The sequence below is a fragment of the Schistocerca cancellata genome, chromosome 7 (assembly GCF_023864275.1).
Source record: "Schistocerca cancellata isolate TAMUIC-IGC-003103 chromosome 7, iqSchCanc2.1, whole genome shotgun sequence".
NCBI lineage: Eukaryota > Metazoa > Arthropoda > Insecta > Orthoptera > Acrididae > Schistocerca > Schistocerca cancellata.
The window spans coordinates 47,069,141-47,094,760 of NC_064632.1; positions in this window are offsets into that span (position 1 = coordinate 47,069,141).

Here is a 25,620-nt window from a genome sequence, read left to right on the forward strand (position 1 = left end):
CATTAATTGCAGTAATAATGTATTAGTGTCTGGAATCTGTTCCTCTATGCATTTCGGCAGTGCATTTGCACCGGCAGCATTCACATTTTGACAAGCAGAAAATGTGTTTTGACTCGTTTGAGAAAACGGTGAGGCTCCAAAACCTGAATCTACAGTATTTGCAATATTGTGTTCTGTCATTTCGGATTCCTGAGGCGAGCTGTTGCCGACCGATCGATCGATAATGCTTTCCTGATCACTACCTGTTTCACTGTCTACGCCATTGTTTGCCGCCCGCTCCATTTCCCTATGTACAATTACCAAATTACTATGTTGAACATAAGTTAATTCATTACACGGTGGCGCTAACACACTGCTTTCGTCTTCACTGTCATTTCTCAGTTTACTTTGGAGCCTAGTATTACGTTTTTCACACGCCATTATTGTCACAATATTTCACACGACAACACAGAAAAACACAAGTTGAAGAGCAAAAATAGTGGAACACTTTAACATAGCACTGAAAATAATATCTAGTTAATTGCAAGCGCAGCTGCGAAATACTTGGTGCAAATCTACAGGCATGCCACAAGTGTTTTACTGTACAACAATGAAAAACTGCAACTACAAAGGAAATTCTCTCTACAATTACGCGCTAGAAATAAACAAAATCAACACTAATTACACAAACTACAAGAAAAAATCAGAAGATTCCAGTGAGTCAGATTGCGTTGCGCTAAAAAAATATTGTGTGTCAGTTTAAGCTCAGTCCTGTATAAATGTTCAAAGGGGACGTTTCATCATGTCTGAGGAGTTTGGTGGCCAGCGAAAGTATTTAAACTCAGAAGAGTGTTCCTGGAGTCACTCTGTATCAATTCTGGATGTGTGGGGTGTCGCATTGTTCTGATGGAACTGCCCAAGTCCGTCGAAATGCACAATGGACGTGAATGGATGCAGGTGATCATACAGGGTGCTTACAGACGTGTCACCTGTCAGAGTCTTATCTAGACGTATGAGGGGTCGCATATCACTTCAGTTGCATTAAACGTGTATCACACAGATCGCACTTGTGCATTAACGTAAACGGACAACCCTCTCGGCAACATCTCTAATGTAATATTCATCAGACGGCAGTTTGGAAACAATCTCTGAACGTTCCACCTGTCACAATTTCCTTTGTATGTCCTCTAAAGAGTCCACTAGCTTGAACAGCCTCCTGCAGTCATGCAGGGTCCATTGTTTCATGAGGTTGTCACCATACCTGTACACACCCCTCCACTCGACACAATTTGAAACTAGATTCGTCCGACCTGGCAACATATTTCCAGTCGTCAACAGTCCAATGTCGGTGTTGACGGGTCCAGGCGAGGCGTAAAGCTTTGTGTCATGCAGTCATCAAGGGATACGAGTGGGCCTCCGGCTCCGAAAGCCCATATCGATGATGTTTTGTTGAATGTTTCGCTCGCTGCCACTTGTTGATGGCCCATCACTGAAATCTGCAGCAATTTGCGGAAGGGTTGGACTTCTGTCACGTTGGACGATTCTCTTCAGTCGTCGTTGGTCCCGTTTTTCAAGTATGTTTTCCCAGCGATGTCGGAGATTTGATGTTTTACCTGATTCCTTATATGCAAGGCACACTCGTGAAATGGTCGTACGGGAAAATTCCCGCTTCGTCGCTACCTCGGAGATGCTGTGTCCCATCGCTCGTGCATCGACTATAACACCACGTTCAAACCTCACTTAAATCTTGATAACATGCCATTGTAGCAGCAGTAACCGATCTAACAATTGCGCCAGACACTTGTTGTCTTATGCAGACGTTGCTGACCACAGTGCCGTGTTCTGCCTGTTTACATGTCTCTGTATTTGAATACACGTGCGCCGGCCGGGGTGTCCGAGTGGTTCTAGGCACTACAGTCTGGAACCGCGCGACCGCCACGGTCGCAGGTTCGAATCCTGCTTCGGACATGGGTGTGTGTGATGTCCTTAGGTTAGTTAGGTTTAAATACACGCCTGGAAATTGAAATAAGAACACCGTGAATTCATTGTCCCAGGAAGGGGAAACTTTATTGACACATTCCTGGGGTCAGATACATCACATGATCACACTGACAGAACCACAGGCACATAGACACAGGCAACAGAGCATGCACAATGTCGGCACTAGTACAGTGTATATCCACCTTTCGCAGCAATGCAGGCTGCTATTCTCCCATGGAGACGATCGTAGAGATGCTGGATGTAGTCCTGTGGAACGGCTTGCCATGCCATTTCCACCTGGCGCCTCAGTTGGACCAGCGTTCGTGCTGGACGTGCAGACCGCGTGAGACGACGCTTCATCCAGTCCCAAACATGCTCAATGGGGGACAGATCCGGAGATCTTGCTGGCCAGGGTAGTTGACTTACACCTTCTAGAGCACGTTGGGTGGCACGGGATACATGCGGACGTGCATTGTCCTGTTGGAACAGCAAGTTCCCTTGCCGGTCTAGGAATGGTAGAACGATGGGTTCGATGACGGTTTGGATGTACCGTGCACTATTCAGTGTCTCCTCGACGATCACCAGTGGTGTACGGCCAGAGTAGGAGATCGCTCCCCACACCGTGATGCCGGGTGTTGGCCCTGTGTGCCTCGGTCGTATGCAGTCCTGATTGTGGCGCTCACCTGCACGGCGCCAAACACGCATACGACCATCATTGGCACCAAGGCAGAAGCGACTCTCATCGCTGAAGACGACACGTCTCCATTCGTCCATTCACGCCTGTCGCGACACCACTGGAGGCGGGCTGCACGATGTTGGGGCGTGAGCGGAAGACGGCCTAACGGTGTGCGGGACCGTAGCCCAGCTTCATGGAGACGGTTGCGAATGGTCCTCGCCGATACCCCAGGAGCAACAGTGTCCCTAATTTGCTGGGAAGTGGCGGTGCGGTCCCCTACGGCACTGCGTAGGATCCTACGGTCTTGGCGTGCATCCGTGCGTCGCTGCGGTCCTGTCCCAGGTCGACGGGCACGTGCACCTTCCGCCGACCACTGGCGATAACATCGATGTACTGTGGAGACCTCACGCCCCACGTGTTGAGCAATTCGGCGGTATGTCCACCCGGCCTCCCGCATGCCCACTATACGCCCTCGCTCAAAGTCCGTCAACTGCACATACGGTTCACGTCCACGCTGTCGCGGCATGCTACCAATGTTAAAGACTGCGATGGAGCTCCGTATGCCACGGAAAACTGGCTGACACTGACGGCGGCGGTGCACAAATACTGCGCAGCTAGCGCCATTCGACGGCCAACACCGCGGTTCCTGGTGTGTCCGCTGTGCCGTGCGTGTGGTCATTGCTTGTACAGCCCTCTCGCAGTGTCCGGAGCAAGTATGGTGGGTCTGACACACCGGTGTCAATGTGTTCTTTTTTCCATTTCCAGGAGTGTAGTTCTAAGTTCTAGGAGACTGATGACCTCAGAAGTTAAGTCTCATAGTGCTCACAGCCATTTGAATACACGTGCCTATACCAGTTTCTTCGGCGCTTTAATGTATGATGAGATATCAGTTAGTGAAACAGTTTAAAATGTCTACCCACCCCATTGAATAACATGGTGACACGGGTGTCCATGTCCAAAAAACAGTCGAAGACAGACTAAAGTGACAGTGAACACTGCCCTGACAGCCTCGATCGCCTTGTGATAAATCTCAGCAGAAGCCACGTCGGTACTCGATAAGCTGCACGGGGTAACATCACCCCAGTATTAGTCGCCCGCCAACGGCTAACAAGACGGCGAAGTGGCCCCACGGAAACCTCGTTAGAAATTCGCTTCTCAGCTAATGCTTCCCCCATACCGGCCACAACAGTGATACCGATACATTGCGAGAAAGCCGCCGCGACTCGGACACTACACTACCTCTGGACTGGATGCACTCACTGATTCGATATGGAAGGGCATCACAGAGCCATCACGTTATCACTTCGGGCAACAGGGCCCACAACTGTTCTAACTCGATCTTGGTATCCTGGATACTGCCACTGGGACTGAGTTGACGTCCAAGCTGGTCTCACACATGTTCTATAGGGGCCAGGTCTGGGGAACTTTATGGCCACGGGTGTACCTCAGCATTACGCAGACAGTTCATAGAGGCACATTCCATGTTTGAACTAGAGTTGTCTTGTTGAAAAGTGGCACCACGATTCTGTCACGTTACAGGTAACATATGAGGACACGGGATGTCCCTGGCGTACCGTTGAGTTCTCAGTCACCACTGGTCGTGACATGAAATTACGAGGGCTGTTCAGAAAGTAAGCTCCGATTGATCGCGAAATGGGAACCACAGTGAAAATTAGAAATGTTTTATTTTTAACAGTTACACCATCCAGCTACTTCTCTACGTAGTTGCCGTTCTGACTAAGACATTTGTCGTAGCGTTGTACCAACTTTCCAATACCCTCATCATAAAAGACAGCCGCCAGTGCTTTCCGCCAAGTCTCTACGCTGGCCTACAGCTCGTTTTCTGTGCCAAAATGTTGTATTCATAGCCAGCGGTTCATGTGAGCAGAAATGAAACGCAGGGGGAGTCAATTACGGGCTGTATTGTGGGTAGTCAAACATTTCCAATTGAAAACGATGCAGGAGCATCTTCATTGCCCCTTCAGAATGCGGCTGAGAATATTGCCTTGTAGAAGAAACTGCACGACAGTTATGTAATGTTGGCTATATAGCTTCAGGCGAAATTTCTCACCAGGTCCTCGTACTTGGCGGGAGACACTATTCTCTAGACAACTTTACGCGATCACTGTGAGCTCAGAAATGAGAGGAGTGACGTGATGCTATCTAGGGTCATACTAGAGACACTGCACAACACATCTGTGCAAAGCTTTATCGGATTATCATAGTCGTTTCCATTTCGCGATCAATCGGAGCTTACTTTCTGAACAGCCCTCATATACATATCCGATGGATCTCCGCACCATGACGCTTCTCAGAAACGTTGAATAAATGGAACCTGTCCGCATGGTGTCGCCCTACTCGCCTACAACGTCATGCTGGCTAGTGCAGAATCACAATTCATCGCTGAAAGCAATGTGACGCCATTCGTAAGGGGTCTATGCCTCCCGGTCACGCCACTATTCCAAATGCAGAAATTGATGTTCTATTTTCTACGGCAGCCTACGCATGTTACGGTAACTCACTAATCCAGATGCTGACAGTCTCCGACCAATCGTGTGGGAAGACATAGAATTTTACAGAGAATCCATTACTTGTTTTCGAATGGCAGGTGGAACTGTGAAGTAGTTATGATGTGGGCTGTAAACAATACGGTGATCCTCCATTGCGGTGGTCAGATGTAGACCTTATGTTCCTATGCAGTCTTAACATCGGGCCACTGTCACATTGAAACACCCCACAGATGTCGATACTGCACGATTCGACCAGCCGGCGAGATGGAGACCCCCCACGAGGCCCCACTGAAATGCTGTCAAGTTTCGATAACGCTGTCTCAAACGAGTACACAGAATCTCCATGTCTTTCGCAGTGATTTTATTTTATTTTTTTTTGTTTATTTACACGTCAAGTTCCGTGGGACCAAATGAAGGAACAAATCTCCAAGGTCGTGGAACGTGTCAGTACATGAAATTACAACATAAAAGTAATAACAGAAAATAAATGTTTATGTACTCGAAAAAATTCAGTCCATAAGTTCAAGTAAACGCAATCAAGGACACAATAAGAAACAGCTTAATTTTTCAAGGAACTCCTCGACAGAATATGTGATGTGACCCATGAGGAAACTCTTCAGTTTCGACTTGAAAGCACGTGGATTACTACTAAGATTTTTGAATTCAAGTGGGAGCTTATTGAAAATGGATGCAGCAGTATACTGCACACCTTTCTGCACAAGAGTTAAGGAAGTCCGATCCAAATGCAGGTTTGATTTCTGCCGAGTATTAACTGAGTGAAAGCTGCTTATTCTTGGGAAGAAGCTAAAAGTAAGTAAGAAATGACAGTAAGGAATATATATATATATATATATATATATATATATATATATATATATATATATATATTGAGGAGCCGATGTCAAAATACCCAGACTCGTGAACAGGGGTCGACAAGACGTTCGTAAACATACACCACTTATTGCCCGACCCGCCCGTTTCTGAGCCAAAAATATCCGTTTAGAATGAGAAGAGTTACCCCAAAATATAATACCATGCGACATAAGCGAATGAAAATAAGCAAAGTATACTAATGATCGTGTCGAATGATCACTCTCTTCAGATACCGTTCGAATAGTAAAAATGGCAGAATTATGTCTTTGAACAAGATCCTGAAAGTGGGCTTTCCACGACAGCTTGCTACCTGTCTGAAATCCTAGAAATTTGAACTGTTCTGTTTCACCAGTCATATGCCCGTTCTGTGAAATTAAAACGTCAGGTTTAGTTGTATTGTGTGTTAGAAACTGTAAAAACTGAGTCTTACTGTGATTTAGCGTTAGTTTAATTTCTATAAGCCATGAACTTAGGTCATATACTGCACTTTTTGCAACCGAGCCAATGTTGCACACAACATCCCTTACAACCAAGCTAGTGTCATCAGCAAAACAGAAATATTTTAGAGTTACCCGTCATACTAGAGGGCATATCATTTATATAAATAAGGAACAGGAGTGGCCCCAACACTGATCCCTGGGGCGCCCCCCACTTGACAGTACTACCCACTCAGATCCCACATCACAGCCGTTATCGACATTATGAATAATGACCTTTTTCTGTCTGTTGCTGAAGTAAGAGGTGAACCAGTTGGGAGCTACTCCCCGTATATCGTAAAGAGCCAACTTCTAGAGCAATATTTTGTGATCAACACAATCAATTGCCTTAGTTAAATAAAAAAAAAATATGCCAAGTGTTCGAAACCTTTTGTTTAACCCATTCAATACCTCACAGGAAAAAGAGAATATAGCATTTTCAGTTGTTGAACGACTTCTAAAGCCGACCTGTACATTTGATAGCAAATCGTGTAATATAAAATGATAAATTATCCTTACATACAAAGCCTTTTCAATAACTCAAGATATACGCTGTGCACGCCCCTTTCATATCTTACCAAAGCATGGTGCGAGCACTAAACGTGAACAACAGCAATGCACTCTACTGCACGTTCTACCTCTCACACGGAATTTGCAACTCCAGTTCCTTACGTACTCGCCAATGTCGTGAACTTGTCCAAAGTTACAATGACATCCGATCATGTATTCTGGGCGCTTCGCTTTTTTTTTTTTTTTTTTTTTTTTGTCAGGCAGTGTACAATCGTTATTAGAGGTCGCAAATGTAATTATGTCAGTCCGGCTGTTTAGAATTACGTACGCAATGCGGTGTGCAAAATCTGATTCATAAATCGGAAGAAAAGAAGGGAGATTAGAGGTTAACGCCCTGTCGATGACTATCGCAGTACGGAAAGAATACACTCAAATCTCCAATAAATTTATGTCTAATATTATTTATATGCTTCAAATAAACAGGTACTCACTTTCCACTTTTCGTAACTCAATAAGTCGTTGTTCTGAGAGCCTTCCGCGCAAACATTTCAGTATTAAGCCAGTTCTTTTCTCGTGTTTTTCCAGCTCTTACTAATTTCCTCTATACCTGACGGATCCAGTAGGAGAAGAATAAGAACATGACAATCTAAAATTTGAAATCCAGTGAAACCCACAGTCCAGAAACCTCTACCACGCGTCCACCATTCTGGACGACAACTAACAGACCACGCTACAGTCTCACGACACTGAGGCCATGACAGCTGCAGCACGAAGAAGGATACAAATAACGAAAATGTACTTACTATTGTGCACCTTACAGGACGTTCAGCACGTTATTAAATTTGTTGGAGATTTGGGAGTACACAGGATGAGAAATGTAGCGCACAGAGCTGTCACCGCCGGCATCAGCAACGGCTCTGAACTGGCTCTTGGATGAAAGACACGGGTGTGTCAATCCATGCTCTATGCCGCAGTTAATCAGTCTTAGTGGTTGGCGTGTGGTGGCTTTCTGGATGGCCTGTGTCCCAGTGTTTTCACTGGGTAAGATACCTGGAGAACGTGTTGGCCAGGACAACACTCGAACAACACTGGTAACATGCGGTCAGTCGGCCGGTGTGGCCGAGCGGTTCTAGGCGCTTTAGTCTAGAACCGCGCGACTGCTACGGTCGCAGGTTTGAATCCTGCCTCGGACATGTATGTGTGTGATGTCTTTAGGTTAGTTAGGTTTAAGTAGTTCTAAGTTCTAGGGGACTGATGACCTCAGATATTAAATCCCATAGTGCTCAGAGCCATTTGAGAACATGCGGTCTTACTTTATCTTACTTAAGGGGCTCCGGAAAGGCTCAAAATCATGAAAAGTTCAATTTTTACTTTTTTGCGTTTTCTGAATCTGCAGACTATTACCTTTTAATAGATATATAATTTATTCAATTCCGAAAACTACAACTATTTTTAAATTTTTTTTGAAATGTGTTCTACATGGGCGTGACCCACTGTGGCGCTGTTAAACTGCTGTCAAATGGTGTTATTATTAACGTCCGTGTTCATTAGGTACATTTTAGTAATGTGAGATAAAGTATGTGTTGTGGCTAACCTATTTTCAGAGACTTAGCAGCACCTGAACTGTTGAAAAAGTGTATTCACGGAAAAACTCAAAACCCCAATGAAAGTGTAAATAGTGTTATATGGTCGAGAATCCCCAAGACTGTATTTGTTGGAATAGGAACACTTCACTTTGGTGTGTATGATGCTGTTGCGACTTTCAATGATGGCAACATTGTAAGGTGCAAGGTATTTAGAAATATGGGAATGAAGATAGGTTCTAACATGGTACGAGCGATGCTTGCTTTAGACAAGGAACGCCTTCGGGCTGCAGACAGGGCTGTAAAGAGTCTAGAAATACAAGCAAGAGTAAACAGGAGGAGGAACAAGAGGAAGCTGGAGGAGGAGTTTGCAGAGGATGAAGATAATCCATCCTATGGACCTGGAATGCACTAAAAAGTTAATCCAATCTTTGTCGCTCGATTCCCAAAACTTTTATTTTCTCATACTAATTACATGTTTTTTAAGGATCTTCCAAACATATTTGTTTCAAACTTTCAGTAAATGTTACACAGTACCTTCTGCGTAATTTAACACAGCCTTTTTCCAAAAAACTGTATATTTTTGAATATATAAATAAAAAATTGCAAAAAAATGTTGTGAATTTTCATTACAATTGAAAAAAAATCATCTTTAGTAACTGAACTAAAATTTTGTAAAATCCCTGTAGCCCATATTCCAATAAATAATCTGTAAAAAGTTCAATTTCCTACCTCAAATACTTTGTGAGGAAAGATGTAATTTATAAGCGTTATTTTAACATTGCAAGTATAGGGCGTTCCGGAGCCCCTTAAACACCTCGATGGTAGGACGAAGCAACCGACCTTAACACCTTAGTAATGGAACGATTCCCTTCCGAATTATCGGGTATGGAACCAGAGTTTATCGTGTTGTGTATCTAATGGCGCCCCAGACCATCATGCCAGGTGCTGAGCTCGTATAAATACGACGAATGCAGTTTGGAAACGCACGTTCTCCTCGGAGCTTACACGCACAGGTGATGCTATACTCAAAATTGGGGATTGTCTGGAAAGACGATGTGGTGGCACTCCTGTGTCCAACGGTGGCGTTGGGCGCAACACTGTCAGAGCACTATTATCTGCCGCCAGGTCAAAGGTAGCCGCAACAATGGTTCCCGCGGTGACGAGCGCTGTTGATCCGTGCAGATGTTTGTCTTACTGTAATAAACCCATTTCCTGACTCAGGGTGCTTGACGTACTTTTACAATCCTGCAAGACCCAGGAAGCTCGTTTTCCTTCCACTCTGAGCTTCAGTTTGTAACGGAACATATTAAAGGCTTTACTGTACCGAAGTATGCGATACCCTCCAAATTCAACCAGTTTAACGAGTATTTATGATTATAGAAAAGTTATTGTGTATGTTAACAATGATTGCGTAACATGTCTCCATAAACAGTCAACCCATTAAATTATACTGAATAACTAACCCACACAAAAGTTAATATCACTTGATCACTGATACAGCAAATGTCATCATGTAAAAACACTGAGTTCATCTTAACTAATTAATATGAAGTACGAAAAATAGTGTACAACTTAGGTATTTTGGATCTCCTTAAATAAAAATCACCCAGCGAAACCTATTTGTTCACTAGGAGCGGTTTCACTTAGTATTCACGGAATCAATCCTGTTTTAGACGAAAACCAATGTAATTCTTAATAATTCATGTTATTTACTTATTTATGCAAATTAGAGAAGTCAATTGACAAACTTCTAAAAAACGGCCTTTTTGTAACAAAGATTTATTCTGTCCAGTCAACAAATCTGTCTGTCATTTTAATAACATGTTAAATTATGTCACTCGATGCAAATTAATAACTTTTCTGCACAAATTATGATAACAGATGTACATGTGACTTGTAAACTATATCTCTTTTTAGTAGTTCTTTGACAATGTTATAAATACGAGCAGCAAGAAGGATCGAGAGGCAGTCGGAATGTCACTTTGGTACAGTGTGTTTGTGTGTTATTGTTTGAGGTGGATAAACAATGCAAAGAACATGTAAAGGAAGTTGTGTTGTGTCATAGTCTTTGGTGGACAGTGGAATTAAGATGGCCACCAGAGAAATAAATATTTGAAGTTTACATATTTGTTGGTTTCGTTCATTCTTTATCATCAAAAGCACATAAAAAACACGGGACCTCATGTTTTTTAACCCTAGACAACCAGATTTAGAGCCAGCATCAACATCGAGACACAGCAGCGATCCAGCAAGCAGCAGTGATTACTACAATGCATTGTAATGGCGCCAACCTAACATCAAGTGCTAACAAGCTCCGTAAATGGGAGTGAAATAGTGCGATTATAGCAATTAGCAATATCTACGACCAGGCGACCATTACAAGTTGCACAGGGTTTGGCGTTGAGTAAAGCCCTCTTTCCGCCCATGGATTCCGTATCGGCATGACGCTCGTTGTATCCGACAAATGAGATAGCAAAACGGTGGCCCGCTGTCTCGATAGTCCACAATTCTGTCACTGTCGAATTCTGTTATGTTCAGGTGGACTTTTCTCCTTTCTCCATGGGGCTTACCGCAATTCGCTCACAAACAACCACATTTCAAACTTGAGTTCTGAATAAGTCACCCGTTGCATAAGCTTTCCTTATATATACAATACAGGTGACATTAGTGTTAGCTTATTCGCACGGCTGCGCTGAAATGCTTACCATTGGCACGTCCAAGCACTGCAGTATACGTCATGCGGATTTGACGTTTGCTGCACTCCGACTACTGCGTTGTAATTTTAGTGAGCAGTTGTGTACACACTCAGCGTTTGCGGGTCAACCGTGAGAATTACATCATGTCGTCTCAGGGTTTTAGCGCCAGAGCATGCCGCTGTGCAGAGTGAATAAGACCGCGTCGCTACGTTGAAGATGGTGCAAATCCCCACTTGTCGTGTTTGCGCAATAACACTGTGACTCCCATTCCTTAGGCTTGTCTCCCCCGCTCCGCCTGTCTCGATCTTTTAAAAAACTTCACCTCTATATCTTTTCATCACTGCGAAATGTTAACGTGCAGTGGGCGGAGAGCTTAGCTCGTGGGGATAAAATTACTAGCGCAAAAGAGATTTAAATAATGATTATAATAATAACCTTAGATTTGGTTTGAACAGAAAATTATGTCTTCTATTTTCTTTTTTTTTTTATTTGCAGTGATACTACTAAGATCTGGAACAAGAGAATCGTGACAGCAATTCTAAGAACATTTTTTAAATTACAATCAGAAATACTAGCACACAATTTATTTTTCATTCCAGAAAAAACAGAAAAGAAACCTTTCACGTACACTTGTGGAACCAAACATGGAAATAATGTTCGCTGCTTATATGTACAGCATAGGAAACTCTTCCTTCGTCAAATTCTGGTAAAACTCGAGGAGACCTTTGGTACTCTAAAGTAAATCCTTTCGGCGATCATCCGTTTGGAAATCTATTAGTTCGCAATGCGAATCGGAAGGAGCTCTTTCAGATGCTAACGAAAAGGTACTTGCAAACACATCAAATACTGGATGAAAATTAGTAATATCCTGTAACAGAAACAAAACCAAATGTTACTGAATGTACAATATTAATTTGAAGTACTAAAGGATGATATTTTTCAGTAAACTGGTACTGTGGACTATTGTTTTTAATGTAATGTTATACATTTTACAAAATCGGCTTTATTTTGCTGTTAGTCATATATCGGTACATTACCTGGAACTGTTCGTTAAACTCAATAGGGATTGTAGAACCTCAGCGTATTCTTCGAAACGAGCTCATTCCAGCACAGATGCTGTCAAACAAAGCACTTTTAAAAATCTGGGCGCTTTATTAAAGGTAAAGTTTGTGTATCGCTTACCAAGCTCAGCAAAGTGTCGCGTACTTTTCTGTCAAAGGTTGTTTCTGAGGAGCTCTAAGTTTACGTTTGGAAGTTTTTTATTCTACCGACTATATGAGATGAGATTATTTTCTTTTTGATGTTTCAGAATTAAATTACTTAGGAGAGGCATAAAACCTGCTAAAGATCGTAAAGCAGCCATCCATTAGGGCCATGCGAAAGTGACTCCTGACGTCCTTTGACCTCCAAACCTGAGCCACGGGGTGGCGTACTCGAAAAATTCTGGAAATTAGTTTTCCTTTGCTCAACCAACGTACCTCAGCATGGTAGCAGATATCTGGATACTGAAGTCTCGGTGAATGAGCCGCTGAGAAACAGTAGAGCTGTCGATACGCACCACTCCGTTCATCACGTCTTGAAGACAAATAATTTTTGCACAAAGAGCCTCTTGGTCCGCAAATCAATGATCGGAAGATAAATTCGACGTGTTAAGCTTTTTCCGCAATTGGTCTATAAACTCTTTTACTTTACTGCGCATTGCTGGCGCCTCGTTTGTGGCTACAGAAAGCAACTGTTCCCAGGTGTGAGCTATTCGTTCGGCTGCCATTTTCACCGCTTCTAAGATATCCGTCCCTGCAGCAGTCTTTTTTTTCGGAGTTAATACCGAGGAGCTCTTCCATTACATGTAGGTCGTCGTTCACGCCACGCAATAAAGTGGCTAAGGGTGCCATGTGGTTAATAAAATGGTTCAAATGGCTCTGAGCACTATGGGACTTAACATCTGAGGTCATCAGTCATCTAGAAATTAGAACTACTTAAACCTAACTAACCTAAGGACATCACACACAACCGTGCCCGAGGCAGGATTCGAACCTCCGACCGTAGCGATCGCGCGGTTCCAGACTGAAGCGCCTGGAACCGCTCGGCCACCACACCATGTGGTTAATATCTGTGGACTCAAATGCATGGATTACGCTAGGAGATTTCCAATTTTTGTTGGCAGGTGTTCATGCAAGTTCTCGGCAGTGTCCCTGATTCGACGAGATATTATGCGGGAGCTAACGTGGAATTCGTTGTCTCTACTATGTCCTACAAACACCAACAAACATTCTTTAATGATCTACGTCTACTACATCTACAGACATATTCCGCAAGCCACAATAAGGTGCTTGGCGGAGGGTACCCTGTACCGCTACTTCTCACTTCCTTTCCTGTTCCGCTTACAGACAGAGCGAAGGAAAACCAACTGTCTCCGCGTGAACCCCAATTTCTCGTATCTTACCTTCGTGGTCCCAACGCGAAAAGTATGTTCGCGGCAGTAGGATCGCTCTGCAATCAGCTTCAGATCTCTGTTCTCTAAACTTTCTCAGTAATGGTCTTCAAAACGAATGTCTTCTTCCCTCCAGGGCTTCCCAATTCAGCTGCTGAAGCATATCCGTAACACATACGTGCTGATGTAACATGTTATTTTTGTTGTGGTCTTCACTCCTGAGACTGATTTGACGCAGCTGTCCATGCTACTCTATCCTGTGCAAGCTTCTTCATCTCCAAGTACGTACTGCAGCCTACATCCTTCTGAATCTGCTTAGTGTATTCATCTCTTGGTCTCCCTCTACGATTTTAACACTCCACGCTGCCCTCCAATACTAAATTGGTGATCCCTTGATGCCTAAGAACATGTCATACCAACCGATCCCTTCTTCTAGTCAAGTTGTGCCACAAACTGCCGGTCGGAGTGGCCGAGCGGTTCTAGGCGCTGCAGTGTGGAACCGCGCGACCGCTACGGTCACAGGTTCGAATCCTGCCTCGGGCATGGATGTGTGTTGTGTCCTTAGGTTAGTTAGGTTTAAGTAGTTCAAAGTTGTAGGGGACTGCTCAGAGCCATTTGAACTATTTTTGCCACAAACTCCTCTTTTCCCCAATTCTATTCAATACCTCCTCATTAATTATGTGATCTACCCATCTAATCTTCTGCATTCCTCTGTAGCACCACATTTCGAAAGCTCCTTTTCTCTTCTTGTCCAAACTATTTATCGTCCATTTTTCACTTCCATACATGGCTACACTCCACACAAATTCTTTCAGAAACGACTTCCTGACACTTAAATCTATACCCGTTGTTAACAAATTTCTCTTCTTCAGAAACGCTTCCCTTGCCATTGACAGTCTACATTTTATATCCTCTCTACTTCGACCTTCATCAGTTATTTTCTCCCCAAATAGCAAAACACGTTTACTACTCTAAGTGTCTCATTTCCTAATCTAATTCCCTCAGCATCACCCGACTTAATTCGACTACATTCCATTATCCTCGTTTTGCTTTTGTTGATGTTCATTTTATATCCTCCTTTCAAGACACCGTCTATTCAGTTCAACTGCTCTTTCAAGTCCTTTGTTGTCTCTGACAGAATTACAATGTCATCGGCGAACCTCAAGTTTTTATTTCTTCTCCATGGATTTAAATACCTACTACAATTTTTTTTGTTTCCTTTACATACCGGTAGCAAATCTAGCAACTTAACTCTGCATTGCTTCGATGTCCTCTTTCTATCCGACCTGGTGAAGATCCAAAACACTCGAGCAGTACTCAAGAATAAGTCGCCCTAAGCGTCATATATGCCGTTTCCTTTACAGATGAACCATAATTTCCTATAATTCTCCCAATAAATCGAAGTCGACCATTCGCTTTCCCTACCACAGACCTCACATGCTCGTACCATTTCACACTGCTTCGCAACGTTACGCCCAGATATCTAAACGCTGTGACTGTGTCAAGCAGGACACCACTGTTGCTGTATCCGAATATTACGGATTTGTTTTTCCTACTCATCCATATTAACTTACATTTTTCTCCATTAAGAGACATCTGCCATTCATCACACCAACTAGATATTTCGTCTGGGTCACCTTGTATTAACCCACAGTCACTTATCTTCGACAATTTCCTGTAAACCAAAGCATCAGCAGCGAACAACCGCAGATTGCTGCCCATCCTGTTGGCCAGATCATTTGTGTGTATATAGAATACAATCCGTCCTATCACTCTTTCCGGGGCACTCCTGATGTTATGCCTGTCTCCGATGAACACTTGCCGTCAAGGACAACATACTAGTTTCAAATAACTTCCGGGAATTCAGCCAGGTAACACTTTCAGCGACCACCGATATTTCGGCGGGAGAACACCCCGCCATTTTCAAGGCAAACTGCAACGGACAGGCGGCGTAGAAGCAAATTTAATACCTCGGTTCTCGGACCGAAGCAGGAAAGATAACACACACACACACACACACACTGAACACTAGTGCCACCAAAGATGACCAAAGTCAGAGCTATCGATAGTGAGACTATGAATTCGCAGGTGAGGCAGCATTGACTCTGTTCCTCTGTTTTTTGACAAGGGAGAGAGCCGGATTCCAAACAGAGTTTAAACAGAAACCACCATCCCTGTTAACGAGGTTCCTTGCTAATTTAATCTCAACTGCCTCCCTAATGACACTGTCCCAATAGCTGAACGTGCATGCCAATATCTCGGTGTTATTATATAACATGGGGTGACCAGTATCCAAGCAATGTTCGGCAATAGCAGATCTATTTGGCTGCTGTAATCGTGTGTGCCGTTTATGCTCAGTACATCTGTCCTCCACGGTCATGATAGTTTGACCAATATATGCCATGTCGCAGCTACAAGGAATACGATATACACCCGCCTTACGCAGTCCAAGATCATCCTTAACGGAACTCAAAAGTGCCCTAATTTTAGATGGAGGTCGGAAAACACATTTCACATCGTATTTCCGTAAAATACGACCGATCTTATTGGACGTGTTTCCTACGTAAGGCAAAAAGGCAGTAGACTTAGGTGTTGACTCAGAATTATCATCAATCACCCGATGTACAGTTGGTCGATAGCGCAACGCACGTTCAATCTGTCGATCACCATAACCATTTTGACGAAATGTAACTTCAAGATGGGACAGCTCAGCTGGCAAAGTCTCAGCGTCAGAAACGACATGTGCCCTGTGTACCAAGGTACGAAGTACCCCTTCACGCTGAGCCGAATGGTGACAACTATTAGCTTGTAAGTACAAGTCGGTGTGAGTACGTTTCCTGTAGACTGCATTTCCCAATAAATATGCATGTCCCGAAATATCGGCGGTCGCTGAAAGTGTTACCTGGCTGAATTCCCGGAAGTTACTTGAAAGTTGTATACGCCAGGAGAAACTCAGGTCTAACATACTAGTTTCTATAAATGCCTTCCCAGATCTAGCTAAACATACAGTAACTTTATAACTAATTCCTTTCGCGTCACCTTTCCTCATCTTCTCCTGAAATTAGAGAAATAAGATTGTGTAACGTATTACTATCTTTACGACGTTTCTTATCGAGCCATATACGCTATCTCGCATTTCTAGCTCCTTCTCTCAAACAAATAATGATAAAAATTCAGAAATTCAGGGTCGCCACCAGCCCAAGCCCTTCCTAACCATTTAGAAAAAAAACGGAGCTGGAAAATTATTAGTTTAATTACTTTAATAATTTAATTACAAGTATGCAAATTTCTTTAAGTAGCCAGATAAATAGCACTCCATGTCATGCATGAAGCAACTTGATTAATTCAGGTTTGGTAATCGGAGTAAGTGGGTAAGATCAGCACCACAGAGAGTATCTTTCACGTAGATTATTTATTGTATCTAAGTATTTGGTTGCACATCCTAACTACACATAACTGGTGCCTGACTAGAAATATTTAAGTAAGAATTACGCAAGAACGTAACAGGGCACAATTTAACTACAGCAAGGAGAAACCCAGAAAACGGCGGTCGGAGACAATGATACTATCATCTCCTTTGCATTCATACCCTAAAAATATCTCAGTGAGATTCGCATTACGATTCTACCCATGCACTATTCTGGACAGAGGTTTAACCAATGCACGAGGTTGTGCGATAATTATTCAACATACTAACTGCGTCTGCTGCTTTAAAACGGCCGAAATAGAGCACGTGGTGCATTCCGAATCAAACTGTTGTGCTGCTTTGTAGAAAGCGCACGAAAGAACAGATATTCTTGCATAAATAATAGCTCATTAAACAAGCAAACTGTTAAAATACAGCCTATTGCGGTGTCGTGGTGGACGAGAAGGGTCATTGATTACCAAACACGTGGCAGAAAATCGACACACAAAGACAAAAGCAACTTCCACAAAATATAAGGTTAAAGATAATTAAAAATCGTACTCGCTTCGACACAGTATTACACCCACGTACGGTTGAAGTGATCCTAACCTGCTTTTCCTAATCAGATTTACCATTTGAAATTCTACTTCATCGTTGTTCAAAATGAACAAAGTAACTTCCATACTTGTAACTCAAACACTCAAAAATCGCCTATTTAAAGCAATATAATTATGGCACATTGGGAAAAATAACTCGCTTCACACGCTTCAGTTAACCTGAATTTCTTAAGTATTTCAACAGTTAAACGTAACGAAGTCCTAACTCAACCTGCTTCCTATTACCTGCAACCCCCCTTAAGAGCTACGATCCGTACTCACCAAGCGTGCACCGAAGAGTGCCCCCTTCTCTTTCGAGATTACCTAGCTCCCCGTGCAGCGGAAGTTACCAGAGGGGTAGCCCTCCGTCACCAACCTGACACACAAAAACAGCCTTCGACACAGCCGTCGACTAAGATGGGTAAACCTCTCTGTTCAGGTATTGGAAACCTATGTTGGTCATCCTGTGCTCTCTTTCGAACGAGAAGCAACGTCGTCAGCTCCTAGCAGACGATGACCAACTGAGCGCTTCCAAAAAACAAAACCGAAATCCCACATTAAAGCACACATATAATATTCAGGGTTGAAAGGGAAAGTGTACAAGTCGGTGGTAAGGCCAGCTATGATTTACGGGGCAGAGACATGGCCAATCACAGTAGCCCAGGAAAGGAAGATGGAAGTGGCGGAAATGAGGATGCTGAGGTGGATGTGTGAGGTAACAAGGAAGGAGAGAATTAGAAATGAATTTGTTAGAGGAGCTGTGAAAGCGACACCCGTGGGGAAAAAGATACAAAAGAGCAGACTAAGGTGGTATGGACACTTAGAGAGAAAAGGGGAAGAGTATATCGGAAACAGAGTTGAAGATATAAAGATTGAAGGAGCGAGAAGGAGAGGAAGACCGAAGATGAGGTGGAAGGATAAGATATCCGGGGACCTGAGGGAGAAAGGATGGAAGAAGGAAGAAGCAATGGATAGAGAACTATGGGGGAGAAGGAAGCAGAAGAGCAATGCCGACCCTACGTGACGTGGGACAAGGCGACGGTAAAGAAAGAAAGAAAGAAAGATAATATTCAATAGGCCTTATTCGAGTGCTCAGTCTTCCTGGAAGAGTTCATGAGTTGAGCTAAAATCAGGTAATAAAGTGAATAAGTTGTACCGAATTCGACAAGCGTCTTGTGAAACGACTTCACAGAGACGTTTCAATTCTGTTATCAATAATATAATCGAAAACAAAAACGAATTGCATATTTGAGAGAAATGAAATTTCATTTCGCAGAGCCTTTAACCAAAATGAACTTGCTAAGTTATTGTTGCGAACCTCATTTGTCGATACAGAATTCTCTCCAGCAAGAATCAGCAACTTCCTTAATTCTTCTTGTCTGGCGTCCCCTACGATATCATTGTACATTTCTGACTCAAGTTAGCTGCAGTGTCTGTCAATAGACGATTTGGAGTTAAAATTTTCTGGGTTATTAGGCCGCGTCATGTTTCTTCTAAAATATTCGGCGTTTCGACCCCTCTGCTGGGATCTTCCTCAGGATCGTTTGGTGTCCACTACTGCTAGAACACTGTAAGAGACGAGTGTCGCGTCCACTTATAAAGGGAGAGTTTTCTGTCGTTCGTGCTGGAGAAGTGATAGTATTGGCTAAAATACATATGGCTACCATTGGTGGGCCATAGTCATAGGCTAATACAGAAGAAGGGGCATTGATAGCTCATCTCCGGTTGATACCATTGGCGGTCATCGTCATTGGATAGAAAGGCACTATTCCACAATTATGCTAGAGATGGGTTATTGGTTGAAATTCCTGCTGCCGCTATTGGTTGGTCGTCATCAGTGGCTATATTCGAAACTGACAGAGCAAGAGAGGGGGGAATGTTTACCCAAAATATTATTGTCCGCCGATGTGACTTGCAGCGCGTTGTTCATGCCGCTCACACACCGCGGCCGCGTATTTACTTCCTTGATGGCGGGGAGATACGATGCCGGAAGCCTATAGCCGTCCTCTCTATTGAAATTAGATGCACTCTTAGAAATTTCAACCGCTTCTCGGACCTTTCTTCTATAAATGCTTCTTTCTTTAGCCAGTATACGTACGTTATTAAAATCGGTGTCAGAGCCACAGTTCTCGTGATGTTCCGCTACTGACGATTTTGCAGTTTGTTTTTGTCGCATGTGCCGTTCGTGTTCCTTAATGCGTTCTTCCCGTTTTCCTATACACACTTTGCCGCAGCCATATGACACTTGATAGATGCCTGCATTGTGGAGGTAATCAGGTGCATCCGTTTTCCGACGTAAAACCATTTTCTTGCACGCGAAATTACTGTAGCGCAGATGAGACATTTGTCTTTATCGTCACAACTAAAAAAAAAAACAAAAAAAAAAACACAAGGAAGTTCCCACTCTGGCTTAAATGGAGTTTCCGAAATCTTTGCTTTTTCGAAGTCGATTGTTCGATTGTTCCATCATTATTCTAGAAAGTGTCTTGCACTTAACGTATTTCAGTGTTGAAGAAGTTATCTATCAACGCACTCGGAAATGCCGAGTTGAGGCGAATTAAACAGAGTTGGACCGATGCACCGTGCAATGATTCTTTGTACTTCGCTTCGCACGCGAGCGATATAAAGCGTGTGACAAGCCCTGAGCTACTTGTTAAGGTCACAGTCGCTTCTGCGCGGGACTCGGCTGCCACGCCACTGACGCACGGAACCGATGCAGCGTCCTCGCTCAGGGAACAGCGTGTCATGTCACTGGTAGGGCGCCTCCGGCGTACTAGGTGGCTCTGGCGTCGTGCGTGCCGGCACGGCGGCCAATAAGGGGCGAGCAGGCAGGCGCCTGATTGCCATTCCGGGTCACCCCGGCGGCGTCGGCGCTGGTATTCCGACGCTGCCGTGGCAGAATGCGATCCACCACGCGTCGAGATGAGCGCCGACCTAGCAGTGAACGACCATTGCTGTATTAATAATGTGCATTCCAGCGTTCTGCCGAGTTGTTGTTTAGATTTTATGCACAATATTGCGACAACCGTTCCAACCCTCTTCTTCGTGTGGTTTGGTTGTGCTGCTATGTCTGCTTCTTGCCTGCAGTTAAGCCACACAATTAATTGGTCTTAGTCCCGTGCCACTGTTCATAGCTGAATTAGAAGAACCTACAGCTATAAACAGTTGTTCGAAACCGTCAGTAGTTCATAGTCTGGTTGGATTCAAGGAAACGAGTACATACAATAAAGCACCAAATAAACTGATACAGGCATGCGTATTCAGATAAAGAGATATGTAAACAGGCAGAATACGGCGCAGCGGTCGGAAACGCCTGTATGACAAGTGTTTGCCGCAGTTGTTAGATCGACGACTGCTGCTACAATAACAGGTTATCAAGGTTTAAGGGAGTTTGAACGTGGTGTTATAGTCGGCGCACGAGAGATGGGACACAGCATCAAATGGCTCTGGGCACTATGGGACTTAACTGCTGTGGTCATCAGCCCCTAGAACTTTGAACTACTTAAACCTAACTAACCTAGACATCACACACATCCATGCCCGAGGCAGGATTCGAACCTAGGACTGTAGCGGTCTCGCGGTTCCGGACTGTAGCGCCTAGAACTGCTCGGCCACTCGGGCGACACAACATCGCTGGTGTGGAGTCGATGTAGGGATTTTCCCGCACGACCATTTCACTAGTATACCGTGAATATCAGGAATCCGGTAAAACATCTCTGACATCGCTGCGGCCGGACCAACGACGAACTGAAGAGAATCGTTCAACGCGACATTTACCTCAAAGCCTGTCATTTTGTTTCACGTCTTCACGTCCTTTATAATTGTGCTACATAGAAAAGTAAGAGTTTCCTTGCTATACAGGGTGTTACAAAAAGGTACGGACAAACTTTCAGGAAACATTCCTCACACACAAATAAAGAAAAGATGTTATGTGGACATGTGTCCGGAAACGCTTAATTTTCATGTTAGAGCTCATTTTAGTTTCGTCAGTATGTACTGTACTTCCTCGATTCACCGCCAGTTGGCCCAATTGAAGGAAGGTAATGCTGACTTCGGTGCTTGTGTTGACATGCGACTCATTGATCTACAGTACTAGCATCAAGCACATCCGTAAGTATTATCAACAGGTTAGTGTTCATCGCGAACGTGGTTTTGCCACATTGCACACATTTAAAGGGCGAGCATAAAGTTTTTCCTTGAATATAAAGATTTATGTCTAAAGAGCTGTAATATATACAACTGTGAAGTCTTTGCAATCTTACTATTTTTTTATACATAGCCTTCCACATACACTCCACCAGTTACCCACAGAAGGTCTCGGCGACACTCAGTTTCTCTCCATGTGTTTGCCAACATCTCTTCCGTCACCGCCCTACACCTTCTCCTATTCGTAGACCCTAGTGTAAGAGCTTTTACATCAGGAAATGGTGAACTGAACACTTTATTCTTAACGTAACCCCACAAAGAAGCTAAAAGTGGTGTGTCTGGTATGTCAGGTGTTGGTGGTGTTGATCGTCTCTATTGCTCCATCTGTCCGGAAAGGTTTCATCCAAGAACTGCGCGAACAAACAACGTCCCAATGTATTGATATACCATCTTGTCGAAACAAGGTCCACGGCTGAATTTCGTGTAACTGAGGTACGATGTAATGTTCCCCCCATGACCAGGTAAAGTGTTGCCGTAATGGCAGCTCAGTGCAAAAGAGTGATCCCATAACAGTGTTATGCAATAAGCCACATCACACGTTCATTCTAGGGCTGTCCCGTATCATCTGACCACGATATGTGGGAACTCTTACTCTCACATTCTGACATTATGCCTGTTTACTTTCCCGGAGATGCGAAAAGTCGTTTCATCGGAAAAGAAAACTTTTTTTGAGGTTTTCGTAGCCTGCATCGATTCGGAAAACATCTGGATCTATCATGCGGATGCAGAGAGTACAGTATTTGGATATTGCATGCATGGAACTGTAGCCGTTTTGTGTAAACCATTCGCCAGATTGTTCCGAGGTATGCCTGTTTCTCTGGATACACAACGCGTCGATTTCTGCCGCCTGCAATGAAGTGCTTTAATGCTGTACACACGGTACCAACAGCATCGTCTCTCTCTTCAGGTCTACCGCTCCTCGCCTATTAACAACGCTGTTATACTCCTTAAACTTTTCAAACAATCCTTTGATGATCCTCACATACGGCGGATGTCGTACTCTAGCACTTCGAACTATCAAAATGGTTCAAATGGCTCTGAGCACTATGGGGCTTAACATCTTAGGTCATCAGTCCCCTAGAACTTAAAACTAATTAAACCTAACTAACCTAAGGACATCACACACATCCATGCCCGAGGCAGGATTCGAACCTGCGACCGTAGTAGTCACGCGGTTCCGGACAGCAGCGCCTAGAACCGCAAGACCACCGCGGCCGGCTCGGAACTATCGCAGAACTGTAATAGGTGAGCGTGTTTCATGAAACTACAAAACACAATGCACTTTCTTCTGCATAGAAGCCACTGTGACGGCAAAACTTCTGAACTACGCTACTCTTAACGAGAGAGAGAGAAAAAAGAAGAAATCAAATGCTGTCAGAGTATATGCAAAAGTGTATCCATAAAATCTTCATGAGTTAAGCTATCCCTGCAACAAATCGCACAGCTGTATCTAGCATAGTTCCTTAGAAATAAATTTTTGTAATCTGGGAAAGACTTTATTATCACCCTATATTTACGTACTCTGAGACCGTTGATATCCGTAAGCTCTGCACGTATAATTCAATAAGACATTTTATAGGCACGTACCGGTATATATAAGTCAGTAAGAACATTGCGCACAATCTACTGTGATTTGATATTTAGAAGCACTACGAAAATATTTTTTCTCCTACACTAGCATTATCCTTTAGCATAAAACTAAGCCTAATTTTTCGTTTTTTCTGTTGTTTCAGGTAAGCCGCTATGAAAGCTCAATGTTACGTCCTACCATGCCCATGCGCGGTATCGAGTTCTTCATACAGCGACACTGATTCAAAGTAAGTTGGAAGTCTTCGTACGTATGGCATTTAATAGACCCAATCTGTTCGTACGGCATCAGATACTAGAGCATGGCGATATATCACTGTCTGAACCTTCGACCATAAATATAATAGACTGGCCCTGACGTCATTTTCGTGGCTCCAACATCTCTGGGCTGAAGTCACGTGAATGTTGGCAAAACATGGTTGTTTCGTGTTGCGCTTATGGCTGTACTCAGCGTTTTGTCGGGGAAATGGCATTACATTTCACATGAAGTGTGTCTAAGATGGTGCAGATGCGTTTATTGAAATCTGCTGAAGTGACTTTTATATGTTTTTTACACTTGAAATAGAGTATCACATAAATTAAAGTGTTGAAAGTGATGCCTGTAAAGTCAGACTGATATTACATTTTGGAAAGTATCTGTGATAATTCGGTTACAGAAGTAAGTATAATCGTTTCTCGTTGCTACTCATAGGTTCCGTAAGGATGAAAACCGAAGGCAGCTTTGGATACAGGCCCTGAAACGGAAAAACTTTAAGCCGTTTGCACATACGCGCCTTTGCTCGAAGCACTTCGCGGAGAAGTGTTTTGATAGGTTAATTATTATTTACAATGTATATCTATAATTTGTATTTACAGTGTCTGTCATTTTTAAACCTAGGCCCCAAAATTATTTTCTGAAACTGCAAAGTCTCACCTTTCATCTAAAATATCATTTTTTTTAACTGATAGTTTAAACTTTTGTAAAAATAGTGGGAACTGAACCTTTGAAGTGCACCTAAGATTGATACTCTAAAATGGACCTGCTCCTAAAGTAAACAATTTTGACACCTACAGTTGACATAATTCCCATAGCCCATTTTCTTTTATAAGTGACTAAAGCTCGAAACGTGGCGAATACAATGTTTAAAGTTTTGACACGAGCCCACTCTTACTGTTTAAAAGAATTTTAACGACTTTTTACTATAATTGATAGTTTATAGTAATTTCGTCCCGCTGCCCACCAGAGTGGCGTTCGATGTATTTGTTAGATTTTATAAATGGTACTTTGAACAAATCCAGGTCAAATGTAGTTCTGGCATAATTTTTCACAAATAAAAAAGTAGTTTTTGTTGGAAGCGTTTGGCAGTCAATTGAGAAATGTGGGGAAAATCCGATACAAACATAGGATGGCAGACCGCTGATTTGAAATCCCGCCACGTTTTGCCAACAGTCACGTGGTTTATGTTGGAGCCACAGCCCCATAGCTTCTGCCCAGCAAGGCCAGTCTACTAGTATCTATGGTCGAAGGTCTGAACGCAACCACCTTGAGAGAGTTCGCCAATCAACACCACCTGTGAACACAAATATATCATTAACGAACCTATTGAAAACGACAGATTCGTCTGCAGGGTAGATATCTTGAAAACCACAGGTATAACGCTAAACAAACCACTGGGATACAGAAATGTTATTCTGGTCTGGTTCCACAGCTCTTCAAAAGAGCCGCGATGCGAAGCAGACAGTATGAGTACGGTGGTGTTCTCCATAGTTTTTGTTGGTTTTGTTCTCAATTATTTGATGGGATGATCACGTGATATGAAACCTAGCAAATTGTAATTTCGATGCTGGAAGCATTATTCAAGATAACACAAGACCGTGACATCGAAGCAATTTCGTGCGTGAGCCGTTGTCCCCAGTTGAAGGGGTGAATACGAGGTTGATATTTATACTACAATCAGAAAGTCATTAAGTTGCGTGGGTAAAATTGAGATACCTTTATCCATCATATTTACATGTAGCTCAGGTGTCAAAGGCAAACATTTAACTTCCTCTGATACGTTTGCAGTTGTTCGCCTAACCGAATACTGGCTTTCTTTCACTGACTAGCGGCGTCAGGTAACCGAAGACTA